We start from the raw sequence: 24696 nt of genomic DNA, 5'->3' as shown, positions 1-24696 counted from the left end.
TTTTTCCCTTAGCCCTTGCTTTGGAGGTTGGGAAACTTGGATAGGAATCCTGACTTCACTACTTCTGGTAGTCATAAAAACTTGGGAAAATTTATTTGCCTTCATTACATTTAGTTGCCTTATCTGCAAATTGGGAGAACAGCAAGTTCTGCCTCCTCTGATTGATTTGGGAATTCAGAGCATGGTGTCTGGCTCACAGCAACTGCCAAGTGAGATCTATCGTTATCAGTAAGGAAGCCTTGGAGCTTTCCTCAGGGGGAAGGAATTCTGCAAGTGTCTGCCCTCATCCTGACTTGATTGGTGCTATTGGAACCCACAGGTGTCTCTTGGAGAATGTTCCAATTAGGTACTACAACCTTGCCCTGTGTCATAAGCTGCCTGTCACTTTTCCATGTGATGTAGTCAGTGTGACTTGATAATACTTAATGAAGCCTTAAGCAACTTGAACACAAGTTCTTCTCTTCAAAACATTAACCATAATTTCAGGCTGTTCCTATCATTCCTTGCCTGCCCTTACCCCCACAGGAGGCCAGGAAGGGAAAATGTGATTCTGTGCATGTGACAGCGTATGTTTTTGAGCATTGACGTTGCTCCAGATACAATGCCAAGGGGGCAGCATTTAAAAAGAAGTATAAGAATTCAGGCACTGCAATCCTGGAATCCTAGCAACTTGGGAGGCTGAGGCAGGAGGACCCCAAGTTCAAGGCCAGCCTCAGCAACTTAGACCTTGTCTCAAAATAAAAAATACACTGGGGGCATAGCTCAGAGGTAAAGTGCCCAGGGTTCAATTCCCAATAGAAATAAACAAACAAACAAGGACATTACAAGAACCCTCCTCCTTGTACCAAAGCAGCCAGCCGCTACTACCCTGATGCCTGCATCATGGATTAACTTTATTTTTTTGAGCTTCAGTCCAAGTTGTTTTATGTCTGACTTATTTCTAACATCGGGTCTGTAAGCTTCATACAGGAGTTTGTCTATTTGTTATGCTACATACTAGTTCATGATATAAATATACCACAATTTCTCCACCTGTGATTGAGGGACATCCGGGTTGTTTCCTGTTTGGGCTGTTACAAGGAATAATGCTGTCAACAATCTTATGTGCATTTCTGCTGCATTCTCCCCCTGGAGTAGAATCCCTGGGTTGTTGTGGATGCCTTTGTGCTGTTTCAGTAGTTACTGTCAAAGTTTTTCCAAAATGGTCATAAAAAAAGTCACACTGCCACCACCGATTTAGGGGACTTGCTTGCAAACTCGCCAGCACTTTGTATTGTCCTCCTTTTACTTTTAGGCATTTGGAGGGCATGCACCGGAGTCTCTTTGTGGTCTTAGTTTTTCTTTTCTTGATGGTTGAGAGGTGGAGCCTCTTTTCATGTGTGTATTAGCTCTTTGGATAACTCTTTTCAATGGTAACAGGCCTCATATTTGAATTGCAATGTCAGATGTTTTGTTTTTATTAATTGGTTTGTCCAGTTCTGTGTGTATGCCGGATGCCAGGTCTTTATGGGACACAGTTCCTGCAGACGTCTTTTCTGTGGCCACCTTGGAGCTCAGTGGTTGGCAAGTGGGTCTCGGGGAACGGGAAGCCAAGTGCGGGGTTTCCTTCTTCAACTTTGCCTTTTCTCTGGGATTTTGGTCCAAGACCTCAGAGTGAAGGAGCAGATGAGAAGCCCACCGGCACTGAGAACTGCTACAAGGAGCACCTTTGTGCTGAAGGGTCCAGGACACGGGGTCCTTTCCAGGCGAGAACCCCTGAGCAACTCAGTGACATGCACAGTCCCTTGCCATTGCTAAGCAGATCTCTCCTGCAGCATGGAGATGGCGGGCCAGGTGGATGGCATGGCTGTGGACGTCTCATTCAACTGCTTGAAAAAATTGACTGTCAGCTGGAAAGGCAGGCAGGCAGGCAGGCAGAAGGGAGGGAGGGAGAAAGGAAGGGAGGAAGAGAGGGAGGGAGGGAGAGAGGGAGGAACGAAAAAGCCAGGGCTAAACTCAGAGCAGAGGACACCTCTTCAGTGCTGTGTACCCCTGCACTGTGGTGGGGGCTTCCAGATGCTGTCTGTCTCTCAGAGCACGGTGCAGAACTTGGCTGGGAAGGGGAGGAGGGTATGTCTAAGGGCTGGCAGTGTGGCATTTACTACAAAGACCATGGCTGATGCCCAGGTCCACGCAGAATGGAGGATTGGGACAAGTCTGCCACCCAGATGTCCCTGGCATCAGGCTGGTCTTGCCTCGGTGTTTAAAAATGCTGCTCCCACCCCACCCTCCCCCTCCTCCTGGAGAGAAGAGGAAAAGCATGGGGCATTGTGGGTAATCCCTAACTGACAAGAGTATTCCAAGGGTTTTCAGTTGGATGGGGCTGCATTTCTTTGGTAATGGGACTTAGTAGCCCATTACTAAGAATGGGCTGCAAATATATAGCAAGGTCCTAACTCCTAGTACCTACCTGTGACTGTGACCTTATCTGGAAATAGAGTCTTTACAGGTGTAATTAAGGTAAGATGAGGTTCTTTGGCTGGGCCCTAATTCAATGTGATTGGGGTCATAAGAAACAGACACAGAGAGAGCAATGTGGCTGCAGAGGCAGACATTGCAGCCCTAGGCCTACAAACCTAGGAACACAGGGATTGCCAGCAACCAGAGAAGAGAAGAGAAAGGCACAGACAGCTGTCCCCTGCAGCCTCCGAGAAAGCAAGGCCCTACCCACCCCCACCCCCCCGACTGTAGATGTTCTAGAAATGTGAACCACTAGGCTTCTGTTGTGTTAAGCCACTTAGTTTGCTATACTTCCTGACAGCAGCCCCAGCAAACCAACACAAGGACTAACTAGCAATGGGGGTTGGTAAGCCAAGTTCAATTCACAGGGTGGAAGGAAAAGCAGTCACATTTCCACGCTCCTCCTCATCTTGCTTTAAATTCCATCTTTGAACTTGTGTTTTGCTTACCAGGGTAACCTCCCCTGCCACCTTTGGACCTGCCTGACCCCCACCACAGTGTGCGAGTGTCAACTGCATTGTGTGCGTCGATCACAGCAAGTGTCAGGAGGTGCCCGGTAAGCCAGCTGAACCTGGCTCGGAGTGAGAATTGACACCAACCGAGGACACAGATACAACTGACAGTGCAAGATGTGACTGTGCAGTAAGAAATGACTCAGGCCAGGGTCTCACCAGGAAGGGAATTGCTGAATTACTCTGTGCAGTTACAGTATTTTCTCATATGAATGTCTCTCATCAGGGTCAATCTGTCTGGATGGTTGAAGGGCTGCCAGAGATTCCTCCTTGATTAACTCACCTTCGTTGCTTGTATGTGGCTGAGATGCCATCTTGCATCCTCATTCCTTGGGTTCCCAAAGTCCTTTGTCAGTTTTTCAACTACAGCACAGACATCGCCTGAGAAGGTTCACGGTTTACACTCTTAGCAGCAGCCAGCAGTTGTTTACTGTGTGGTTCCAGCCTGGGACCTACAGGGTACACTGAGCATGTCACAGGGAAGGCCAGGGATGTGGCCTAGGGCCAGGTCATCATAATCATCTCTTTTAGCCAGCTTTTTTTCTGCTGTGACCAAAAGACCTGACAAGAACAATTTTAGAAGAGGAAAAGTTTATCTGGGGCTCATGGTTCCAAAGGTTTCTGTCCACAGAAGGCCGGCTCCATTCCTCAAGGCCTGAGGCAAGGCAGTGTGGCAGAGGAAAGCATCATGGCACCAGGAAGCAGACAGAGAGAGAGAGTCTAAGCTCATCTCACAAAATATATTCACCCAAAGGCAGGTCCCCAGTGATCCACCTCCTCCAGCCACACCCTACTTGCATATAGTCACAGCTCCCTGATGGGGACTAACTCAGGGACTAAGTTAAGGTTCTTATAACCCCATCATTTCACCTCTGAAGTTTCTTGCGTTGTCCCATACAAGAGCCAAGATTCAACGAACATCCGGGTAGGAACAGTGATAATGGACTTGGAAAGCTTGAACTATGTTTTCAAAATAGAAAGAAGTTCATGGGCCAAATGAAGAGTTCTGTCTTCTATGTGTGATTTGTGGTCAGGCCCATCCACTCCGTGCTCAGCTGATCACTAACTCTGTGACGGTGAGCAGGTGGCTCCTCTCTGTGAGCTTTAGGGTCCTTCTCATCTGTGAAAGGGGATGACAATACTACCTACCTCAGTAGGAGGTTGCAAGATGCAATGAGATGAATCGCCTAAGGTGTTGTGTCTGCCAAAAACTGAAAAATAAATATTAAGAATTAAAAAAAAAAAAAAGAAACGAGCCCAGTGTTTGGCACAGAATAGTCAATGAATGTTAGTTTAACATCAGTCTGAATTTTTTCTCCTTCATTAATATATAGTTGTTTCTTCATGTAATGCCAGTTTTTGCTGAAACTGTCTTGTTCCACAGAGTGATCCAGGGCCCTATTTTCAATCTGCACAAGGAGATTAGCTGTCCTTCCAAAAAGCATTCAGGTCCCCACACTGGGCAGGGAGGGCCCCACTATGCCACCTGTGTGTTTGTCACATTGAAAATACACCCACATAAAAAGAGCATCAGGACAAGAGGAATTCCTCAACTGTTTTTGCCTTCTAATACTTGGAGCTTTACATATATGTGCCCTTTACAAATATTAAGTCATTTCTTCTGTATATAATTTCATCACATAAATTTGATTATTATCCCTATTTTACACTCAAGGAAATGGAGGGACTGAAGGTTAGGTCACTTCCTGAGATAACAGAGCCGGTGTGGGCAGTGAAGCCAGGATTTAAATCAGACATTCTGACTCCAGTCTCTGACCTATGAAGTAGCCTGCTGTGTGTGGGCATGTGCCTGGTGGACGGATGGACACACACACACACACACACACATACACACACACACACACTGCATAGCTTTTACTTTCCATTACGCTGACTTTCACTGTTCCTGAAAATGTGTGATGGTCCTAGCTTTATATTTTTCTTTTTCCTTTTTTTTGTCTTCCTCCTTCCCTCCTTCCCTCTCTCCCTCTCTTTCTCTCTTCCAAGGATGGAACCCAGTCCTTGTTATCTGAGCGGTGCTCTGCCACTGAGCCACACCCTAGCCCGCCTAGATGATTTCCTATGCAATCACTCATGGAGTGGTGGAGTGGGAAGGAGGGGTTGGGGGGCTCACGGGGACAGGTCTCTGCTACCTCTTCAGGGAGGCAGAGAGTGACCAGCAGGGTGGAGTTGCCATCTCTAGATAGTTCTGCCCTCGGTCCTTATCTCCACTCTCAGCTGAAGCTGACCAGCCTGAGGTAGTGAGGGAGAGTTGTTGAGGACCAGCTCCCAGATGAGCAGGGAGGGAGGGAAAGGGAACTTGGGAATGCCAAGGTCAAATACGGTGAGGAAAGAGCCTAAGGTGACAGAGAAGGGTGGGGGGAGAGGGTCTGCCCGCCCCCTGGGGAAAAACATTCAGTGGCCATATCACCACTGTCCAGGGCTCTGCAAATTGTCTGTGCCCAGCGAGACAGGAAGGCAGCTCTGCAGAGGAAACCAGGGCCCCCTCAGCACTCCAGCCCCTCTGGAGTTAGGTCCCAGCTCCTGGGCCAGTTATAAAGACACTTCGCCACTGTGCTTGGGAAGATGGAGTGACAGTGAAGGATCTAGTAGTCGGAAGACTCCAGAAGCCCAAAGCTGGCTCCAGCTGGGCAGACCTGGTAGATATGCACAGACGGATGCCATTTTTGCCAGGCCCTGAACTGTGAGAGGGTTACTTTGATTTCCTGTCATTGTGTGGGAAAAACTGTCAGGAACGGCAGTGGAGAGGCAGAGAGGTTGGGAAGCTCTTTAGGAGGGAACAAGGAGAAAGCTGGAGGCCAAATGATTGAGAGGGACAGGAGACGACACAGGTGGCCCCAAGCAGTGTGGAAAACAGAAGCTACTGACTGCAGTAGGGAATGGGGCGGAGGAGGGGAGCTTTGGTCAGCTTTGTGTCACTGACCAAAATACGTGATGAGAACAACTTAGAGGAGGAAAGTTGATGTGGGGCTCACCCTTCCAGAGTTTCAGTCCATAGACAGCCGTGGTCACTGTATTTGAGCCCAGTGTGAGGCAAACACCATGGCCAAAGCTGCCCAGCTCGTGGTGGCCAGGGTGGGGCAGGGGTCACAGTGAAGATGCACCCTTCCAGGCCTTGCTCCCTGTGACCCACCTGCCTCCAGTGACCACCCAGTCAGTCCATTCAAACCAGGATGGACTGATGAGGCTACAGCCCTCACAATCCAGTCATCTCACCCCGGAATATTCCTGCATTAACACAGTTGTTTTGCATCTAAGCCCTAACAAGGAGGGATCCTGGGACCCACCACAATGACAAAGTGATTGTGAAGTCTGGTACTATGGGAGAAAGAAAGGCAGGGTTGTGCAAAATCCTAGAGTCTTAGGTTATGTTTTTGGTAATTCTCCCACTGGTTTTTTTTTTTTTTCTCCTGACACTGGGAGGTTGAACCTGGGCATTTTACCACTGAGCTACGTCCCCAATCCTTTTTATTTTTTATTTTGAGACAAGGTCTCACTAATTTGTTGATGCTGGCCTCAAACTTGCAATCCTCCTGCCTCAGCCTCCCAAGTAGCTGGGATTATACACCACTGTGTCTGGCTTCCCCACTCGTGTTTCTATACTGACTAAACTGTTGGAATGGGAGCAAAGCAGGAACAAAATGTCACTTTCTTCAGGGGTAGTAGGTGAGGAAGAGTTGGGGGTGGTATGGGGCCGTGAGGCTGCACAGTGACCCTTAAGTGGACAGTTTTATGTATTCACTTGTTTTTAGCACAGGCTGGTAGGGCTTCAGCTAACAGCCTGCCAGTCCCTCCTCTGTTTACCTTGCCATGAGGACAGTGCCAGGGAGACTCTCGAGGGCTTCCAGTACATTTTTGAATTGGCTGTTTCTCATTACCTCACCCCAGTGAGAAGATGGATTTCTCAACCACCCACTGCCAGTAGGTGAACTTGGAATGCCCTAGTGACTCCGGGTGAGCAGGTAGCAGCAGGAGGGTGGCTTTGGTTGCTTCACTGTCTGATTCTCTGAGATTCATAGAAATGCTAATCTGGAGTGGTTGCCATTCTTGGTGAAAGGTCAGGTCCAGGTGGGACTCCCCACAAATCCTGGAGCAAGCACCCTTTCTTGGCTCAATGGTGGAGGCCCCGATTCAACCCCCAGCACCAAGAAAATAAAAACAAAAACCAATCATAACCTTTCTTATTATAGAAAATTGTATTTGTGCTAGGTGCAGTGCCTGTGGTCTCAGCTACTCAGGAGGCTGAGGCAGGAGGATTGCTTGGGCTCAGGAGTTCAAAGCCAGTCTAGACAACCCCTGTCTTTTGGTGGGGGTGGGGTGGAGGGTGGAGCAGGGGAGGGAGAGAAGGAAAAGGGAGAAAGAAGGAAAGGGAGGGAAGGGAAGGGAGAGAGGGAGGGAGCCTTTGCTGGCTGAGAGTACAGATTTGCACATGATGAATCAAGACAGTCTGAGGGGAGAGGAGGAAGGAAAGTAGTTCCCAGTGTGTCTCTATCCTCTCTCCTTCTCAGGGCTGCATTTTTAAAGCAGGGTGTGATGGTTTGGATATGAGGTGTTCTCCAAAAGCCCCTGTGTCAGTGTAGGAATGTTTGGAGGTGAAATGATTGTGTTATGAGAGCTGTAACTTCAGCAGTCCATCCTAGTTGGAGCTAACTGGGTGGTGACTGTAGGCAGGAGGGGCGTGGCTGGAGGAGGTGGGTCAGTGGCCTGAGGGGTGCATCTTCCCTGTGGGCCTTTCCCCCTCCTCTCTGCTTCCTGGTTGCCAGGAATGGAGCTACTTTTCCCCACCCTGCCCTTCCCCCGGGATGTTCTCTCTCATCTTGGACCCAGAGCAATGGTATCAGCCAACCAGGGACTGAAACCTCTGAAACTGGGAGCCCAAACAAACCTTTCCTTCTCTAAGCTGTTCTTGTCATGTGTTTGGTCACAGCTTTGAAAACCTAACACACAGGCCGTCTGTTTTATTAGGGAATCCCACACTGGCCAGTGTGTTCACTGAGGCTCTCCTCCTACAGTGATGTGGAAGGCTTCTACAACGTGCAAACTGGCTCTCCTCCCCTATGTTGGAAGAGGGTTGTAGAGGTTGGAGTGAGAAAGGACATTGTTGGCAAAGAGTAGCCAACAAGAATTGCTTTTTTTTTTTCTGTCTTTATTTCTTTCTCTTTAAAAATTGGTTAAATGCAAATACCCTTAAAACTCAGAGGGAAATTGTGGGCAGAAAGATTTCACTAATCTGTAACTATGGGGAGCCACTGCAGGTGTTCATGATAGTTCTGTAATAATCAAGAGGATAACATTTTAACATCAAAATTTTTGATTTTTTTTAAAAGAAAAAAACTGTTGGGGCTGGGAATGTGGCTCAACTGGTAGCGTGTTCGCCTGGCATGCGCGGGGCGCTGGGTTCGATCCTCAGCACCACATACAAAGAAAGATGTTGTGTCCGCCGAGAACTAAAAAAAATAAATATTAAAAAATTTTCTCTCTCTCTCTCTCTCTCTTAAAAAAAAAGAAAAAACTGTTCTTTTTGGTCTCATGATATAAAATTAACCTTTTAGTCAGTCCTGTTGAACACTTTATCTAAGGGCTGGGAGTGCTTGCCTTAGCATCCTGAGGTCCTGGATTCTAGCCTTAGCACTGGACAAAAAAATCCAATTTAAAAGCTTGAATTTGGATTTTTAATATTTGTGACTTTCTTAAAGCTTATAATTAGAAAGTTTGGGTAAAAAGCAAATAGTAGCCCCAAGTTCAAGGTATTATTGCTCAAACTTAAGACAACAAAGATTTATGAATGCATGTATCTGTTAATATGTATTTATGTTCTGTGCTAAGACATAAAATTTAAAAAGGGACTTCTGCATGACACCATTCTCCAATATATCACTAAGGTTGTGAAATTCCTTTAAGAATCAAAAACTATAGGGCTGGGGATGTGGCTCAAGCGGTAGCGTGCTCGCCTGGCATGCGTGCAGCCCGGGTTCGATCCTCAGCACCACATACAAAGATGTTGTGTCTGCCGAAAACTAAAAATAAATATTAAAAAAAAAAAGAATCAAAAACTACAAAAGTATAATGTTGTTAAATGAATTAGTTAAGGCTGTATACATTGACACGCAAATATATTCATTTTATACACATAAATATGTATGACACACCGATGAATATGTACTAAAATTATTATAGATGATACCCTAAGACTTCTTCCTCCTCTTCCTCCTCCTTCTTCTCCTTCATCTTTTGTACTGGGGATTGAACCCATGGGTACTTTACCACCCAGATACATCCCCAATCTATTATTTATTTACTTATTTAGTTTTGTTGTTGTTTTGCTTTTTTGGTACTGAGAATTGAACCCAAGGGCTCTCTATGATGGAGCTGCACCCCCAGCTCAATTTTATTTTTGAGACAAGGTCTTGCTAATTTTCCCAGGCTGGCCTTCAACTTGGGATCCTCCTGCTTTAGCTTCCAAAGTAGCTGGATTATGGGTGTGCACCACTGTGCCTAAGTTTTAGCTCATTTAATAGCCTTACTTTGATACAGGAATCCCAAATTACATATCATCACCCAATTACAATACTTTTTCAGCTGAAGTACATGATGATTAGTGTGTACTGATTCAACTACTCGCCAGTACACCTGGACAGATTTCACAGCTCTTTTACACAGGCAATTCTAACATCCTGGCTGAAGTCCATTCTCTAGATAGTTTAACTTTAAAAATTAGTTCCCTTCTAAAGATCCCATCTGTGCACCAGATGGCCCCATGCCAATAACTTTCCACTTCAAATGGGACTCAGTTTATCTTTGTCAGCAAGCAGAAGTATTACCTGTTTTCCTGTCCTTCTTATCCATGTAGAAATGAGACACCAAAACCCTTAACCCCAATATTCTCAATAATAATAATAACAATAAGCAGTTTTAGAACAGAAAGTTAGGGAGACTAGGCTGTTGGGTGCAGAGTGGGAAAAAAAATTGAATATCCACAGAGAGGTCTGGGAGGAAGCAAAAGGAACTCAGAAGAGTCAACAGAGAAGCTTTTGGTGAAGTCCAAGAACAAGTTTAATGGGACGAGGGAATTGGAAAAGTAGAACTAGGGCCATAAAGGGAAGTTTGAGAGAAAAGGTATGCTTGTATTTTGTAAGTTTTGCATTTCACAGTGAGTTTATGGAAACATGAACACATTTCCTATGCTGAGGGCACCAGTGAAAATAACTGCTGACTACATGACCAGGTGCTGGGCATACATAGTATTATATACAGTACTTTATTTTGATTCGGATACATGTTCAGATACGTTCATCAGGCTAATTTTATAAATTGTGAAAAATAAAACAAACTTGAGCAATCAATGTCAAGGTGATATTTTTTAAAAGGATTTCCTCTCTGAGGCTGAAGTCCAAGGTAAGTCTTTGTGAGCCTACAGGGTGCCTGCACACGGGCTCCTCAAGAGACAGGCTGGAACATGAGCAAGTGGAACATGAATGCGCCACTCAAAACTCACTCAATTTGAGAATGGTCTGCTTCCCAGGGAGCACCGAGAACTACTGTCTCTTCTTTGGAGATGTCAGTGATGGGGTGGAGATGCTAATGGTCCTGGTGAGGAGAGAGTCGCTGGCATGAATCAAGGTTTTGGATTTGGAATCTTGAGCAGTTGTCTGAAGAAAGCATAGATATGGTTTAGTTATTATAGAGATTATATAGTATTAATACAAAGTGGCTATTTGTTTTCCAGTATTCTTTCAAACATATATAACTTACTTTGGTAATTTGTCAGAGGGAAGGGAAACTGGTAAAATAAATCTAAGGGAAAGAAAAGCAACCTCTTGCCCATGTATATGTGCTTACACAGGGTACACACACGCATGCCCACACACATGACTATATCATGCGATCATACCATACATATATGCAAATGGTTTGAAGCCACTGGAGGGTGGATCAAATTTGGGGCTAAAGTCAGCTTTTTGGTACTCCAATGAAGCCTATCTCTCTCTTTCTTTCCTCCCTTCCTCCCTCCCTCCCTCCCCTTCCTCCCTCCCCTCCCCCCTCCCCCTCTTTCTTTCTTTGATTTAAAACATGCAGCAAAGAAAATCATACAAGGTTCTGAGCAGCCAGCAGAAAAGATCCATTTGTATTTGGCCAAGTGATCTGCAGAAAGGAAACCATGTTCTTCCTTGGAAAGGCTCTCCAAGAAATCTCAACTTCTCCAAAATTAGCCTGACCTATTGCAGAGTCTCTGCCTATGTCAAACAGATGGCTGGACTGGAGTCAGTACAGTCTTTGCCTGTTTCCTAGATTCTGGAGCACTGGGGAGGGAGACTGGGGTTGGCCTATTAATGCGTGGGGCATTAAGTAATGGAAATGCACCTAGGGGGAGCAACCAGTGCTGGAACCCTCGTGTCTTCCACAAATGATCTGTAAAACCACATTGGAGCTCCTAAGAGATAGGTATTAAATGCAGTAATTTTCCATGGGCTTGCCATTGTGTGAATATGTGCAGAAAGTCCCTTCTGTAGCTGGTGGTGCTCAGGCTGAGGCAGGGGGTTTACAGTCAGGAAGACTCTCTTCCTTCAAATACTGTCAAGAAAAGGAAAGGGAGCAGAAGGCCACCACTCAAAAGAATCTTCTAAAAGCAAGCAACGTGTGTTAAGGAAGCTCTTTTTGAGGTAGAATTCAGGGGAAGGATGCTAAAGCTTTTGGCTTAGTATCCTGGAACCAGAAAGTCCATCAAAATACTGCACTGGAGTGAGATGGTATCTTAGGGTGGTTTTGATTTGCATTTCTCTGACTGCTAGAGATGGTGAGCATTTTTTCATGTACTTGTTGATTGACTGTATGTCCTCCTCTGAGAAGTGTCTGTTCAGGTCTTTGGCCCATTTGTTGATTGGGTTATTTGTTATCTTATTGTCTAATTTTTTGAGTTCTTTGTATACTCTGGATATTAGGGCTCTATCTGAAGTGTGAGGAGTAAAAATTTGTTCCCAGGATGTAGGCTCTCTATTTACCTCTCTTATTGTTTCTCTTGCTGAGAAAAAACTTTTTAATTTAAGTAAGTCCCATTTGTTGATTCTTGTTATTAACTCTTGTGCTATGGGTGTCCTATTAAGGAATTTGGAACCCAGACCCCACAATATGTAGATCGGAGCCAACTTTTTCTTCCATCACACGCAGAGTCTCTGATTTGATATCAAGCTCCTTGATCCATTTTGAGTTAACTTTTGTGCATGGCGAGAGAAGGGGATTCAGTTTCATTTTGTTGCATATGGATTTCCAGTTTTCCCAGCACCATTTGTTGAAGATGCTATCCTTCCTCCATTGCATGCTTTTAGCCCCTTTATCGAATATAAGATACCATCTCACTCCAGTAAGATTGGCAGCCATTATGAAGTCAAACAACAACAAGTGCTGGCGAGGATGTGGGGAAAAGGGTACACTTGTACATTGCTGGTGGGACTGCAAATTGGTGCGGCCAATTTGGAAAGCAGTATGGAGATTCCTTGGAAAGCTGAGAATGGAACCACCATTTGACCCAGCTATTCCCCTTCTTGGACTATTCCCTAAAGACCTTAAAAGAGCATACTATAAGGATACTGCTACAACGATGTTCTTAGCAGCACAATTCACAATAGCTAGACTGTGGAACCAACCTAGATGCCCTTCAATAGATGAATGGATAAAAAAAAATGTGGCATTTATACACAATGGAGTATTACTCTGCAGTAAAAAATGACAAAATCATGGAATTTGCAGGGAAATGGATGGCATTAGAGCAGATTATGCTAAGTGAAGCTAGCCAATCCCTAAAAAACAAACGCCAAATGTCATCTTTGATATAAGGAGAGCAACTAAGAACAGAATAGGGAGGAAGAGCATGAGAAGAAGATCACCATTAAACAGGGATGAGAGGGGGGAGGGAAAGAGAAAGAGAAGGGAAATTGCATGGTAAAGGAAGGAGACCCTCATTGTTATACAAAATTACATATAAGAGGAAGTGAGGGGAAAGGGGAGAAAAAACAAGAGAGAGAAATGAATTACAGTAGATGGGGTAGAGAGAGAAGATGGGAGGGGAGGGGAGGGGGGATAGTAGAGGATAGGAAAGGCAGCAGAATACAACAGACACTAGTATGGCAGTATGTAAAATAGTGGATGTGTAACCGATGTGAGTCTGCAATATGTATACGGGGTAAAAATGGGAGTTCATAATCTGCTTGAATCAAATGTATGAAATATGATATGTCAAGAGCTTTGTAATGTTTTGAACAACCAATAATAAAAACAAACAAACAAACAACAACAACAACAAAAAAACCAAAATACTGCACTGTACTAAGAAGGCAGAATTCATTCTGAAAACATCAATAGGCACCTTCTGAGTGTCACAAAGTACTGGAGGAATAAAAAAAGAGGCATTGGACAAGACCCCTTCCGTTAGATTTGGGTAATCAAAGAAAATATGACAACATGGCTCTTTCTAAGTGGTGAGATTGCTGCTGTTATTCTTTGTTAACTTTTTAGAACAGAAAAGGATCTATAATGGGGTAGTTTGAAAATCTTGATGGCTATGAAGTGAGTGGATGCCCATGACATTGGGGTGACCGTTTATAACCTTCACACTCTCCTTTGCTGGAGTGGAAATTTGAATTTATCTCTGCAGGTAGATTTTTCTTTATATGGTTGTTGAGTGAGTCTACAGGCAAGCGGATCCTGCTGTACCATACGGATGATCCTGTACACTTTCTTCTTTGTCTCCCTCCCCCTGCCCGTCCTCCTCTCTTCTGTCTGCTAACCCACCTCTGCCTTGCAAGGCTCTGTCTCCTCTCATTCCCCGGTGTCTGCTCAGGGTATTTCAGCTTGCCCACTGCAACACGTTATTTCTGCATGCCAGTCTCAGTCTCCAGGTTCAACCTATATCCTGAGCATTAGCATCATGTATTCTTCCCACATTCTTCCCAGATGTGTCTTAAATGTACCCTCTAGTCTATTCTCCATCACCAGCTAGTTGGGTGCTTAAAAACCATTGGAGGGCTCTCATTGGCCTAAGAATGAAAATCCCAAATCCTTAACATGCCCTCCTGACCATCCATGATTGGTTCTCACTTGCTTCTCTGGCTTCATCTCCTGTCAATCTGTCCTTGTTCCTTTCAAACTCCAAGCCTCAAATGTACCATCCCCTTTATCTGGAATGATCCAACTCTCCCTCAGTCCTTCAGGACTTGGCTCAAATGTTGCTGCCTCAAGGAGGCTCTCTCGAGGGACCATCTTGAGTGCTCTCTGGGAACACTCATTACAAGTTAAGCATCCCTAATCTGAAATCCTAAAAGCGGACATGTTCCCAAATCCAAAAATTTTGAGTGGCATCATGACAGACATCAGAAGTAGAAAAATTCCATACCCAATTTCACTTCATGTGACAGGGCACAGTCAAAATTGAGGCACACTAAAAATATTGCATAAAAATTACCTTCAGGCTGTGTGTATAAATGCATGAATTTCGGGTTTAGACTTGAGTCCCATCCCTTAAATATCTCATTGTGTGTCTGCAAATATTCCAAAATCTGAAATACACTCTGGCCCCAGGCATTTAGGATGCAGGGTACTCAAACTATATCATACTGTGTCCTCACCGTATTTGTGAGACATTAAAAAATAACTATTTGTAAGTTTTTAAATTCACTATCACCCTCAAATTGTAACAGTTATGCAGATTACGTTCCTACTGCCTGGTACAGTGCCAGGGTTGGGTAGATACTCAGTAAATGGATTACTAAATGACCAAATCAAGGTGTTGAGGACTAATTTTTTCTTCCTAAAGGGATATGCACACCATTTTTTTAACTGACAGAACTATCTTCACAGATGATGGAGTGGGACTCAGATTGAGGATAAGGAGGAACATTTGTTTTTCTTTGTTTGGCCCTGATGGCAATGCAACTTGGGTTTCAGTGTGGGACAGTGATACACCTTCCATGTGGAGGGGACTTACTGCTTCCCTGCCCAGTCCCATGGATGTTTTCACATCTTCAGAACCATTATTCGGTCTTAAGTTTTTTTCTTTTCCCTTTTGTAATTCCTATGTTCCATCCCTACCTGTCCCCAAAGATTTTGTCAAATTTTGTTGAATTCACAGTTTAGTCATAGCTGTGCTATGGGACCTGGGAGAGGAGGAATCCGTCTCCAGCTGTGAAGCTCGTGGGGGAGAAATGCTGAGAGACAGCTTGCAGCAGAGAAGTCCAGGTCCGGAACAAATCAGCTGGTGCAGGGGACAAGTGCCAGCCAGGAGAAATTTGTAAAAATGTGCAGATTCATCTGGAATGAGCAGGAAGGTTTTGAGAGGGGCACTGGGCAATGCCTGGACTTTCTGAGGTGACTTTAGAAGTCCAGTTGTCTCTCATCTTTTTTGCCTTCTCAGTAAAAATGGATCTGGTCCTTTAAATAATTGCCCTGTGTGCAGACTTGTTAAGCTTTGTCAGTAGGGGGCAGGTGAGACCTTACTGGAAGGGAGAGTTTTGTCCTCTGGTGGCTGCCCTCCCATTGGGCAGACCTCTTCAGTATGGGCAGTTTCTCCAAGAACACCCATGGAGTCAGCTTCTCCTGAACTCTGCCCTTCAGATACTTTTGTAATAAAGATACCAGCATTTTGTGTGTGTGTGTGTGTGTGTGTGTGTGTGTGCCTGGATTGAAACCTGGGGCACTTAATCACTGAGCCACTTCCCCAGCCCTTTCTTATTTTTTAAATTTTGAGACAGGGTCTTGCTAAGTTACACCTTCTTGCTGAGGGTGTCCTTGAACTTTGACCCTCCTGCCACAACCTCCAGAGCCGTGGGGATTCTAGGCAAGTGCCACCAGGCCTGGCTCTAGCAAGTTTTAAAGGGTGGATTTCCAGCAGGCACAGCTGGCGTGACACCAAGGTGACATCTCACTTGTGTCTCAGCCTCAGGGGAAAAGGAGGCTCACCCTGGAGGACTTTATCTCAGCTGGAGGCCTAGTGGCTACTTAAGTTTTTGTATCTACTCTTCCTGTTTTCTTTTGATTTCTCTTTACTTGTCACTGACCAGTTCCTCATTACTCCAAATCCTATTACAAGTGATGGTTCTTCATATTAAACATTCACTATTCAAATGGCTGTGTGTTTCTTTCTATACTGATATACATGGGATGGAGGCTCAGACTGCTTATGTGGCTATCAAGGGACAGAGTCTCTATTAAGACTGGGGGATTTGGAGTTATCTGGGTTGTGTTTTTCTAAGTTTACACAACACACATGTTACTTTCAGAATCAGAAAAAAAATAAGTATTTTAAAACTGAAGAAATGCACTACAACAAGCAAAACCACACACACACACACACACACACACACACACACACACACATCTCTCCCCAGACTGATAGATGTGGAAGAAGTAACATATTAAGGAGGAAATGTGCCTTGGAGGAGGAGATGTGACGCTGGCATTGAGCAGGGAAGGTTGAGGGGGGTGGGGGGCATTTCCTAGGCAGAGCCTTGGGTGTAAGGCTCTGGAGACAGGACCAGGGCAGCCTACATAGTGGGAATAATCTGGCACTACTGGTTCCGTGTGCACAGAGCCTGTGTTGGTTGCCAGTGGAGAGCAGGTCTGTCTGATCCCAGCCAAGCCATGGGGGCTGAAAGCTGTGGTTCCTGTTGTGGGAAAGTTGATTTCCTTCCAGACTGTGAGAATGGCTGTCGGAATGCTTCTACAGATCTGCACGGAGCTCCAATTATCTTGGAGCTTTACTGACTTCCAACTTGGCTGCTCCCAGGAGATCCGTATCCCCCAAATGGGTGGATTTGGTTGCGGAACTCACCAATGATCTTAGACTATAGGAAGTTAGGTGGTGGCTTCCCTCTGTCCTTCATTCGGGCTCAGATTTCATACTGCCAGGCTTTCTTCCTTAGTTGCCTTATTTAGTTTTACAGTCATTTTCTCAAAAAGAACCCTCCACTCCTACTCCTGTCTTGGGGCTGCTTCTAGGAGACCCCATAGTAGCACATCGCTCCCATCTACCTCCCCATCCCTCTCCTCTCGGGGCAGAGCCTCAGTAGGCGAGGTCCGTGGTCTAGGAACTCGGCTTCCCAGGCCGCCTTTATTCCCGCAGCTCGGCTTCCTCCGCCTTCTCTCATCCCGCCCCCCGGGCCACTCAAGTTTCTCTAATAAACCTCACAGCCTCTGCACCTGGAGAATCCGACATCGGCTTGATTCGGAGTCTCGACTGCCTCCTCCGCCTGTAAGCCATCCCACGTCTGGGTCTCAGCAGGGGGACAGATGGGCAGTCTCCGCAGCCTCGGAGACCCCGGCTCCGGGTGAGACCCGGGGAAACGTCTTTACCGTGAATTCTCTGGGGACGGACAGACCCTCTCCGCTCATCCCACCCCGCAGTCCTGGGCAGAGCGACCGGCCTCTAGCTCGAACTTGCGGAGCTGTTTTCTTTAGTGGGGTGTTGCAACGAAAGCGCGGGGGTGCACGGGGGGCTGCGNCCCGGCAGAGGGGCGCGGCTGCAGGCGAGGCCCGCACCCTCTCCCCGGGTGGTAGCCCCGGGCCCTTCCTGTTCTCCCTGGTGGAGCCTGGCCCCAGGGTAAACATTACAGAAGACTCTGGAACGGGGTCCCCAGGTCCCCCGGTCCCCCCGTCCCTCGGCACGGCGCGGACACGGCAGGCCTACCCCTACCCGATCCCGGGGGGCGGGGAGCAGGCGGCGCGCCCCGGCTTGCAGATGCACAGGTCCTCGCCCAAAGCCGAGTAGTCCAGGGCGCCCCGGGGTTCTGGGTCCCCCTGCTCCACGGTGTAGACCGAGCCGTCGCCGCTCCGCCCTTCTGAGCATCCGAGTTTCGCGTGGCGTCGGAGGTGCAGAGTACCGCCTCGGCCACCCGGCAGACCACCCGGACCCGCGCTCCTCTGGGGACCGAGGTGCCAAGTTTCTTTGAAAGCCGATACGTTGTGCCCCTGCGGGATCATATTTACGAAAAAACAGTTTAGGAAGAAGAGAGCCCATTCTTCCATTCTTCCAACCGTGGATTTCTGACAGCACGGTAAAGTGTGCGAGTAAGATCGCACGAGGTGTTTCCGTCTTTTGAAAGGGTGAAACTTAATATCAACGTGTTTCCTGCCTCGTCTTGCTTTTTTTTCTTTAATTGGAAAATAGGGTAACTTATCTACAGTGTGTGATGGGGGGAGGGCGGGGGTGCTGCTTGATCCCCGATTCAGGGGGAATTCTTCTTGCTCTTTGCAGCCCCAGGGCTAGAGGCCACTTGGTGACACTACCAGGCATCCTTGGGTCGCCATAAGACCTTTATTCACTATACGTGAGGGTCCTGGGGTTCTCACAGGGTTTCACTCTTTCTACCGGCTGTTTCTCAAGTGCTTCTGATATAGACTTATTTTAACCGATAACACCTGGCAGTCTCCAGTTCTCAAGAGATTTAAGCCAGATCGCCTCTCAAAGCTTTTGAAATGTCTTCCAAGTCTCTTACAGGTGCAGATCATGTGTTACAAAAATCTTAGCCCCAGGCTCTGGGTGAAAAGAGTCAACAGCCAGTTTCAGAATTTTGGCATTAAACATTAGAACATGTACATATATACACTTAGAAGTATTTCCTGATAGTCTGAGATTTTTGTTTTAAAAGTGTCTCAAGATCAGTACAGTTCCAGAAACTTCGATTTCATTGGATTTTACCTGCTCAGTTTACAGGAAAATAAAGCCTGTTGCTTTAGGATATTAAAGACTTTTGTGATAAATATAAAAAGTATGGCAAGGTATAACTGAAGAAAAGTTTATTATTTACAATAATGAAACAAGCCCCTAGTGATCCCAGAATTGGGTTTCAACATTTTACCATGCTGTATAATATGCTTAATAATATGGCCTCTGCCTGCCTCTGCAGTCTCATCTGATGCCTTTTTTCAGGTCTCCCTCCCTACAACTCCCCCCACCCCACACAGAAGCACACAAACACTGCCTGCTGCAGACGTATCAAACTGCTTGCAGGTTGTCATTTTGGGGCCACTATCTAGAATGGGTGACACTCTGCCTTCACTGTTCTTACTCCTCTTGTTCATCTGTTCACTACCCACACATCCATCCTATGTCAGTCAAATACCTTCTCATTTCCCCTTGATCTGTTGGCAGAGTTAAGCTCTTCCTCCTCTAGTTGTCAGCGCTGCTAAGAGAACATGTTTTTATTTGCACAGCTGCTCATGTGATCTTGTAGAGTTGGGTGGGTTGTTCACTGCACAAGGTCATTTCAACCAACAGGCAAGCAGAGACTAAAATCCAATTGGCATATCCACTCACCAAGCCTCTGGTGTAGTCCTCTCTGCTGGAAGAAGATATCTTTTGTAATTTACCCAAAGGTACAGTATAGGTTAGTGGTGACCCTCCCTAAGCCTGTTCCCACTGTTTTCAGCATACGTTACCACAAATGATGGAGTAGGAGATCGGGTAAGGCTCCCCAAATCAATGGGGAAAGAAAGGGTTATTTTTTGTGAACTCTAGAAGAAGTAAGGGTTGTGTAAGCAGGTGTATAGAAATGTGCTCAACTTGGCTCCTACGTCTGGCTGTTCAAATGATGCTTAGGCAGATGCCGTCTAGTTGATTACAGGGAAGACTCTGATGTGAGAACTCCCTGGTGGGCAGCAGGGATTGCATCAGCGTGTGGTCGGCTGCCTCTGCTGACCTTGCAAGGCACTGGGGTTCCATCATGGAAGCATGATTTGCCAACACAGATAAGGTGCAAGAAACTGCAAGACCACAAAGAGCTTGCTCAGTAAATGCATGCTAACAAATTGGATTTCATATAGAAGAATTTCAGGCATCCCAAAGTGACATTATCATAGAATTAGATGGAGAAGAAGAGGAGATTTTTAATCTGATTTATTTAGGTTCTCCAGTGAAATCATTGAAGATCACAATCTGCCCATGAAAATGCAATTTTTATGTAGGGGCAATTTACAAACTAAATTGGATGCAAAATTCTTAAAAATGCTTCAAATATGTATGTACTTAAAAACTCCCAACAATGCATGAGGGTAATCTGGAAGTGTTTTTCCAATTACAACGAGTATATGGATCATCTCACAAAAATTTATAGAATTGTGATATAAAAGTATGTCCTTGGTAGATGTCAAGAGGGCTTGCCAGTTATGTGGAATCCTAGAATGTCTACAATTCATAATAGCATTGGAATAATTGGAAAAATCCACCCATTTTATGAATAAGGAAACTGAGTATCAGGGACTTCTCCAAGGTCACATAAGAGGTTTGTCTCTACATAAGAGATTGTAAGATCTCACAAAGTGAACATTCTCAACTCCAAACACAATGCCTTCTGTGAAGTTTGCACGTTATAAGTACTTGCAGATTGGAGGAATGAATGAATGAGCCAGTTGATGGCTTACTTATTTAAAGTAATTATGGGATGTGAAACAAACCAAAGTCCTTTGGAGTCCATTATGGTGGAATTTGGCCTATGTGTTTGTATTCCTTAAATGTAATAAAAGAAGCCAGAACTCTTTTTTTTTTTTTTTTTAGAATTTTTTAATATTTATTTTCTTAGTTTTTGGCAGACACAACATCTTTGTTTGTATGTGGTGCTGAGGATCGAACCCGGGCCGCAGGCATGCCAGGCGAGCGCGCTACCGCTTGAGCCACATCCCCAGCCCCGAAGCCAGAACTCTTGACAGAAAGATATGACTTAAAAAAAAAAGAAAATTAGGATTTAAAATATAATGAATATTGACCTTGATTTGACAGGCCTTAGACATCACCAGCCTCAGTTTATTCTATGTAGCCTCATAAGTCTTAGAGTTAATGGAAGAATCAAGTGAGCTTTTATGGGGGAAGCACTTGGCAAGCTTTGGAACAGAAGATAAGAATTAGAAGTTGTGGTAGTAACTACTGGGCACTGTGCTAGGTGCTCTGTATACATCCTCCAGTTTATTCCAAAAGAAAAAAAGGCTTTTATGGAATAAGGAAGAAACCCAAATTTAAACAACTGTCCCTCAACACTGAACAAGAGTTGAGTGGTCCCCTACAATGTGTTAAGAAGTTAAGGTCCAGTGATGAGGTCACCAGGAGAACTCCAAGCAGAGAAGATCAGCAAGTCATGTTAAGTGAGGCACAGACTTCTTAAGTTTTAGGTCAGGGAGAGAGAGGTCAGACTGGCATGTTAGACTGGTCCCTCTTTGGATTGTTGAGTGCATTTGAGGAAGCAAGACTGGCAGAAAGAAGGTCAGTTTTAATAGTGTGAATGATCCAAGGCAGTGGCAGTAGGGGAGTGGTGGTGGGGGACATGGAGAAGGTTCCAGAAATGCAAAGTAGGTGAAGTGGACTTGGCCAGTGGGAGAATGTGGAAGGCAGGGAGCATGACATCCAGGATGTCCACCCCTATCAGCCACAAGGAGGAGGAGGCTGGGGACCTGAGACTCCCTTACCACACAGTTATGGAATCGTACAGCTGACGGGGGAATCCAGGTTTCTCCGACTACCAGTTGTTAGCATGCCCATAAATGTAAACCAACCAAAGATTTTAATAAAAGTCATTTAGAATTTGAAAGCTTTTATTTTTATGAGCTACTTGTTCATAACCTTAGGAACAAAAAGCACTTGATTCAAGCCCCTCCCACAAATGGTTAAGGCCAGTAAACACCGGCTGGGGCCCTGCCCAGGGCCCTGCCCAGGGCCCTGCCAGGAGTGTATTATGTATTTCCTATCTTGGATCTTGGGCGCCTGGGCGCTGGCCACTCCTCTCCAGGCAGGCCATCCAGCTGGAAATTGGTCTGCTTGGTTTCCACTTATGAGGTTTGTAGACTGAGTAACAGAATCTGGACTGCAGCTTTCATTGTGTTTTTCTGGTGTTGGATTACAAGGTTTCTTTTAAATTCATGGTTAGATTTCCAAATGTGTCTTTTGGACATGGTTCTTCGAGTTCCCATTACTCAGTGATTTCTTTGCATTGGGAACAGTATGTAAAACTAGAATTTTGAAGATTCTTTTGTCAGTTTGGGAAACAGCATAAATAAGTAAGCTTGCAAATCTTCCCTTAACCCAGTGAGAGTTAAGGATTCCCAAGCTTCTAAAATACAGTGGTGGATTTTAGTCCGGTGTACTGTATTTTAATATTCAAAACATTTTTGCTGTTAGCTAGTAAAGAGGGTTTTCCTCTCTAAGAGGAACATGACAGCAGTAGCTTCCTCAATGGAAGATTGTTTTAAGAATTGATAATTTGATGGATTAATTAACACCGTGTGCTTAGAACTGGGCCAACCATGAGAGGGTTTGGTTTTAGCTATCTTCCTTATTTTCCTTTTTTTTTTTTTTTTTTTTGGTACTGGGGATTGAAACCAGGGGCACTGAACCACCAAGCCACATCCCCACCCCCCACCCCCAATCTATATTTCTGTCTGCTTGTCTGTCTGTCTGTCTGTCTATCTATCTATCTATGTATCTATCTATTTTAAATTAGAGATGGTCTCGTTGAGTTGCTTAGGGCCTAGCTAAGTTGCTGAGGCTGGCTTTGAACTTGTGATCCTCCTGCCTCAGCCTCCTGAGCCAGTGGGATTACAAGCATGCGGCAAGGTGCTCATCCTTAGTTTTCTTTTCCGGTTCTTCCCTGTTGGTGGATGCAGAGCCAACTGTGGAGGCTTGGCAGGGCCTCCACTGAGTGTGAGGCTCATTTTCTTGTGCTTCACAGGCTCTTTATCCTTGCCTTCAGTTGTCCCATCCATCGTGTAATGTTTAACACTCTGTCACATAAAGAGTGTCCCTTGCAGGACCAGCATGGTGCTTTGGAATACTTTTTAAAAAATTGTTTATTTATTTAAATTGGGTATGTATGACAGCAGACTGCATTTTGATTTATTGTACACACTTGCAGCACAACTTTACATTTCTCTGGTTGTACACGATGTACATATATGCAGTCATATATGTACCTAGGATATTGATGCACAATAACTAGGATAATGATGCACATCTCATTCCACCATCTTTCCTGCCCCCCATACACCCTCTCTATACCCCCTTTGCCCAATCAAAGTTCCTCCATTTTTCCCAAGCTTCCCCCATCCCCATTATGAATCAGCATCCACTTATCAGAGAGAATGTTCATTCACAGCAGCTCAATTCACAATAGCTAAACTGTGGAAGCAACCTGGATGCCCTTCAATAGATGAATGGATAGGAATACTTTTGATTAAATGTGTCTGACAGAATGTGTGAAGTGTCCATTGAAATTCTTTTTGAAGGTAAAGTCATGGTTATGAAGCTGACTCTTTGGGTTTTATCAATAATAAAGTGCTAAAAGGATAATAACATCTGTCTTTCCTGGGTAGTGTAGTAGTACTGTCATTATAGTGGGTGTTAATACATCTATATTCTAGTCTAAAACATACTTTTTCCTCCTCTGGAAAGTCACTTAAATGTTCGAGGTCCTTTGTTTCCTCAGGGAGAGAATAAAATTGTTATTTAATGATTCCCAATGTCTTCTGGCAAGTGCGGCATCAAATTCTTCTCGTTCACTTACCTCCTCTGGCTTCATGCTACGGTGGTGGTTGGTAGAATAATATTCATACTTATCCTTACATTCTTAACCATGAAATTGGTTTAAAACGAGGGCTTTCAAAGGAGGGCATTTATGCATATGAACAGAAACGGAGGAAGAACACATCTGGAGTACGTCAACGTGAATTAGGCTCTCATTTGTGTCGGTGGCATTTGCAACTTCTGGGATCAATACCTATGGTATGAGTTCATGAAGCCTTGATGAATGTGTGCTGAATCAGAAACCAAAATATTTTCATTAACGTGTCCATTTTGAGCTCTCCCTCTGGAAAATCTTAATCATTCTGTGAAAGCATAGTTCTCCACAGTAACTCTTCCTTGACAACTGTCTGTTGGGCTCCTTGTTGGGAAGTACATTTCATAGTATGTGAGCAAAGAGCTACATTTTATTCATGATTTTTTATTTTTTTAAAGAGAGAGAGAACTTTTTAATGTTTATTTTTTAGTTATCGGCGGACACAACATCTTTGTTTGTATGTGGTGCTGAGGATCGAACCCGGGCCGCACGTGTGCCAGGCGAGTGCGCTACCGCTTGAGCCACATCCCCAGCCCTCATGATTTTTTAAAAAGAAACCTCACTGATTGGGTCTGTTCATTATTAAACATATACCTAACCCTCCTCATGGTCCCTACTGTGTTTTTCATTTTCTATATTAGAATTTGGCTGTTACAACAAGAGAGCACTAGTCTCCTCAACTCCTAGGTTCCTCTCCGTGCTCCTTCTAAATCTCTCCTTGATTGTTCTGTGACCCCTGCCCTCCCGCCCAGTCTTTCTCTTGAAACTCATCTGTTCTTGCTTTGCTTAGGTGCCATCCTCTGCATGGTCACTGAGTTAGCCAGCTTTCCATTGCTTTGACAAAATACCTGGAAAACAAAAACAAAAACAAAAAACCTTAAGGAAAGACTGATTTTGGCTCATGGTTTCCGAGCTTTCTGTCCACAGTCCTTTTTTTTTTTTTGAATATTTATTTTATTTCTTAGTTTTAGGTGGGCACAATATCTTTATTTTACATGTATGTGGTTCTGAGGATTGAACCCAGTGCCTCATGCATGCTACTGAGCACTCTACCACTGAGCCACAACCCCAGCCCCTGA

General features: G+C 45.0%; 1 protein-coding gene across 4 annotated transcripts in view; it reads left to right on the top strand.

Annotated features, from left to right (window-relative positions):
* Tiam2 (TIAM Rac1 associated GEF 2) overlaps positions 1-24696 on the top strand; it is a 233630-nt gene that overhangs the window by 15647 nt on the left and 193287 nt on the right. The window lies entirely within an intron of this gene.

This window comes from Marmota marmota, unplaced genomic scaffold (assembly GCF_001458135.2).
Source record: "Marmota marmota marmota unplaced genomic scaffold, marMar, whole genome shotgun sequence".
NCBI classification, from domain to species: domain Eukaryota; kingdom Metazoa; phylum Chordata; class Mammalia; order Rodentia; family Sciuridae; genus Marmota; species Marmota marmota.
This window is presented reverse-complemented; position numbering and strand designations above follow the sequence as displayed.